Source organism: Botryllus schlosseri, chromosome 3 (genome assembly GCF_051294905.1).
Source record: "Botryllus schlosseri isolate E-star chromosome 3, Bs_hap1, whole genome shotgun sequence".
Lineage (NCBI taxonomy): Eukaryota > Metazoa > Chordata > Ascidiacea > Stolidobranchia > Styelidae > Botryllus > Botryllus schlosseri.
Genome location: NC_137238.1, coordinates 5413714 through 5418916, shown reverse-complemented (window position 1 = coordinate 5418916; position 5203 = coordinate 5413714).

Genomic DNA, 5203 nt, shown 5'->3' with positions numbered 1-5203 from the left:
TGATTTTTATGCTGCCAGCGCCATGGATAGTCTGACTCGCAGTTGAAATGCAATAAATTTCAAACAAAGATGTTATAATGACTTGAATTGGAACATATGAAAAAGGTTCACAGTGCAGAACCTACCAAGGTTCGTTTGTGAACGTGAACCTCTAAATTTCCGAGGTTCACACACAGAACGCGAACGTGAACCTCACGTTCACACCATCCCTACCAAAATTACCTACATCTAGTTGACAAAATCAAAACCGGGAAAATATTTATTTTCTTTTGTACCAGTGTAACGTTTCACCACCTACCTTTCAATTTAGCGTACTAAATACGGAAATACTGTTCAACACCTTCTCTCAAAGCTACGTCCGGCTACTTGATCGTTGGTTCGATTTCCGGCCGGGTCAGACCAAAGACTCGAAAACTGGTATCGCCGCTATCCTGCTAGGCCAGTGGTTCCCAACCTTTTTCGTATCGTGCCCTCCTTGGCCGATATTTGAGCTAAAATTTCCCCCTATGAAAGAGTTGCTTGTGACTAAAAAATGAGTTTTTACCGCGTAACCATTTCTTGACTGAGCAATTAATGGCCAAGGATATTCTGATATGTCCGAACTATGGCGAATGCGGACAGCACTAAACTTTGGTAAAGTACAATCAAACTTGACCTGGTCTTGACCGATCGGGTAGCCGCTGACGAAAAATAAATCACCAAGTCCACTTGCTATGGACTTGAGTTTGATCGATGAATTTGGTAGGGTATGTTTTTCACGTTAGCTCATATGTTGGCTTAAAAAGTTAAGCAATTTCATCAGCGGCCTTGTGCTGAATTCGGCTTGACGTTATCCTGTTTAGTAGCAATTTGGTCGGGAGGCTGTCGCGGACCCAACGATATAGTCTTGTGAGCGTAGTTTTCTCAGGGGGTGTAATATCTACGGCGGGCATTTAAACATATACCTAGCTTTAAGTCCGCCAAAGAAACATACAATTGTAAAGAACTAATTTCTACTTAACAATTCTATACCATACAAATGTAACAAACTTGTGAAGATAGTGTATCTTTCGATACAATGCCAAAGCCAGATATCCCCTGAAAATGTCAAGCCAGATTCCCCCCTAAAAATTTCAAAATTCCCCCCAAGGGGGGAACTCCCCCCGGTTGGGAACCACTGTGCTAGGCGCTCGGCGTCCACGGATAGATTGGAGGAGAAAAAAAGCGGGGGTGCGGACTAGATGACCTTACGGCCGTAACGCATCTCCACCGTCAAAAGCATCTCGATGGTGCAGACCGAAACCGAATACCCCTCTTCTCTCTCTCTCTCTACTTACGGCCAATGTTGGGATGTCTGCGCAGTAATAGAAGATATGAAATTATGAACTAGTCAACCAAGTACAGCAAATCTAAAGCAACGTAAATATGTCTGATAGAACGATTTCAATATACACCCAATCGAAGTAGTCAATTAGGGCTACGTTAGGGTTACCATAAGTCAGGGGTCGCCAACTCAAAATGGGTCGCAGGCCACTTTTCAAAAATTCCTAGAGGCGGCGGGACGCATGACTTTAATATTGATATTAACATAGCCAAACGCAGCTTAACAATCACGTGTGATAACTCTACGTAAGTTCAATGCTGTGCTCTCTTACATGGGCGATTGGAATAGTCACCACAAATGAATAATATTTTATTGAACAAACACAAATACAACAAAAAATATCATGCTCATCAAGTATGAGCTGCGCACGATACCAGACAACACTCTGTAGCAACTAAAACACGGGTGGGCAACCTTTTTGCTATTCACGGCCGCATTTCGAATTCCCATGTAGCCCGCGGCAGCATTCCGGTGCATAGTGGTAATAAACAAACTGGGGCCAAATATCTACGTCAAACTCGCCATGTCCGTTGCTGATACACTCCGGATAAATCTATTTACACATATCGGCTTACTAAGGGCACCGAGACCGTGAATATAGTCATGTTATGAAGAGCGACAGGGATTCGCACTGTAGTCGCGCGAAAAGCGAAAAATTTTTCATGTTTATGAGTGAATTCCCTCATTTGATATTAGTATAGTTTCACATATAACTATCAAATAGGCTATTCATCCTTTCTCGGCCCATGTGATCAGATTCACCGGTAGAGTCTATGCAGGGGGTGTCTGCAAAAACTTAGAGAAGTTATTAATGCGGTGGTGCATCTTTGGGTGGGCCAATTTTTATTAGTCTCCTATGTTGCATGCAGTTATCTCTTGACCTGCCATTAGTATTGTCGTTATAGTGGAAATATATTGGATTCGCCCAAACGCAGGTCTACCAGAAGGAGAACACGATTAAAAGTTGGTATTTCTTTATGGGGCCCATCATTTTTCTCTGCTAATCGCATCTGTACTGTGGGACTCAGATTACAATGGAAATTGCTGTATTAAAATCCAAAATCAACTCGCACTGACGCGCGCGCAGCGTGAAGAAAATTTCCAGAATGATTCAAACCTCTCATTAATTAGGGGGTCAATTCGTAAATTCAATTTGCATAATATTGACAGCCGTCAACACATCCTAATTGAATAGAGTGATGACGGCCGCATACTTTTTTTTCTACTGCCGCAGATTGGCCGCCCCAGGAATAAAGAATCGATATTGGGGTTAGATATAGAGACGGTAGCCTATTTGCTGGAAAACTATCTCCTAGTAAAGCATGGTCTCTTGGAGAGCCCGAAGTCGTTTATCAAGCCTTCCGGTCTTGGCAGAGGTGGGCCATTGCACGTCAAGGCAATATGCCCTTGCATATCTGCAAATTATTCCTTCATAGAATAATATTGCGATGCCGGACTATAGTAATAGTAATATTGGGCACAGCAGAATGGCTTACTTTCACCAACAACAACAATATCGCCCCCCATGGGGCGATTTGGCGGTCTAGGGGGCGAAAATGACGAAAGGGACGATAGGGGGGCGAGAACGGACAAAGGGGGCGAAAATAGCGAAGGGGGCGATAAGGGGGCGATGACGGGTTAAATCTGCTATATTGGAGTCAAGGCGGAGAAATGACCTTTTCTTTAGTCAATCCACCGGAATTTGGTTGCAAAAGTGGAAAATTCCACATCGAGCCGTTAAATTGACCTTTATTTTTAGTCAACCCCCCGGTGATTCCGGTTTGTATGCCCATTGTTCGGTTCATAAATTTTTTTTTGGGGGGGGGGCGATGATCGGTGTTGAACTTGAAAAGGGGGCGATGAGTCGAAAAAGGTTGGGAACCACTGGTTTATGGGATTAGTCTTCATTTTCGAGGAAATCGAAAAGGTCCTCCGAGGACGCCCAAATGTCCTTCATTTTGGCAATTAGTTCTCCTCTATAGCTTTGAGAGCCAGGCCAGTGGACACGGACAACTAAGAAAATTCATGAATGACGCGAAATCTGAATTTCTACGGCAAGGTTGACTAAAAAACGGCCAACCTAACTAACTGTACTTGGGAACGGGTATTTCGGGAGTAATATTTTTAACTAAACTTTTTGACCCTCTATTTTATCTTAGTAAAAATGTGTCCCCATCCTTCGTGATATTCGTTGTCACCAGAAATACAGCGAAAGTAGGGATAACAATGGTTAGAAGGTTGGGTAGCAACCACACCAAAAAACACTTAAATATGTATGTAATACTTGCTGAAATTTTTACAAGGTCAATAATTTCTTCGCAATTCTCGTGATCTTCTGTAGTTAGATCAAGTGAATGTATCGGTCATTGTGGTACATGGGTTGCTTTATTGTCATAATATGATTTGTCTAGGATCTTTTTAGCTGGAAAACATCAACCCACGTGGGTATTACTCGTGCAGGGTAAGATAAGGGGAAACGCGGGGTCGTAACTGCCTTACCCTATGTTTAACAGCATAAGTATATAACTGTACACGCAAATATGAAAACATTAACTAGTAAAGAAACAGGAAAGTATATCCTAGTTTGTCTTAACCTCGTGACAGAGCGTCGGGGTGATCTAGTCAAGGGGTGCATAGATACTACGAGTCGACGCTTACTGCGCTGGCACACATAACGATATGAAGCTTAAGCTAACATGCGGCTAAGTGCGGTGCTAAAAATATAATCGCGAAGCTCCGGTCAACTGAGAATTCTTTTCGCACTCTGCGCGATTCACTTGTAATTCCCAGCATTCTGGTCGTTTTTTGGGATATGACGATAAGAGGGGGGAGGAGGGAGCGATATTTTTCACTATCATAAATGGGGGGCGGACCAAATCGGAAGCAGAAAATGCGTTGGTGGGCCGAGAAAAAGTTTAAAATACAATCTGCGGCGAGTAGTTTTATGTCTAAATTAGGCTATCTTTAAACAGCGTTGCTAAGTGGATGTGTTATTATTAGCGGCGTCCCTTGTTCTGTGTAGCTTGGTAAAATCACCTTGCTGTTATAGATACGCTAGGTGGTCCGCATCGGCCGAGTATATGTATTCACTGCGTAAATTTTCTCATAATGCCGACTCAAAATATATTTCTTGAGCCCGGAGAGCCCGGTTCACGGCTCCTAATCTTGTTGAAATGTCGGCATTTAGGGTCATCTTTCATTGCTTGACATAACATCGTTTGTGAGTGTGGATAACCGCTTATCACGTGCACTGATTGCATTGTTTTACGAATTCGAATTTGGAAACGTATGACGCAACATTTTAAAATACATAGATCTGGCAACAAACAAGATTTGAAATTGAATATAGACACAGGGTAATATTGTAACTTTAATTGTTACGGCATAATTTGCTATATTGGCTTTGCTTTTATCCTTGATTACTGACACACTAAACTTCGGAATAAACGCATTTCTGGATCTGTTAAACTGCGGTTTTTTGTCCACACATTAACATTATTAAATATATTCTATACACTAACTTCCAACAAATCTTTCACGGGCCACTCAGAATCACGTCGCGGGCCGCACAATGACCAGGTCTGATGATAAGAACAAAAATAAGTGTGCGGGTTCGGTGACGAAATGCTAATAACCTTCAGATTTGGGTCGCCGTCTAAAAAGTGTAGGAACCACTGTTGTATAGAACATAGAATATAACTTGATTCGACGTGTCGACGCGTCGACCTGTCTCTGCGGAACCTGTGTGAGCGCCGGAAGTGTATGAGGTACTGAAAAACTATTTTCCTGCTTTTTTACGCTGCACGACTCCCAGATGCGCGGAAAAGAGTACGGTTCACA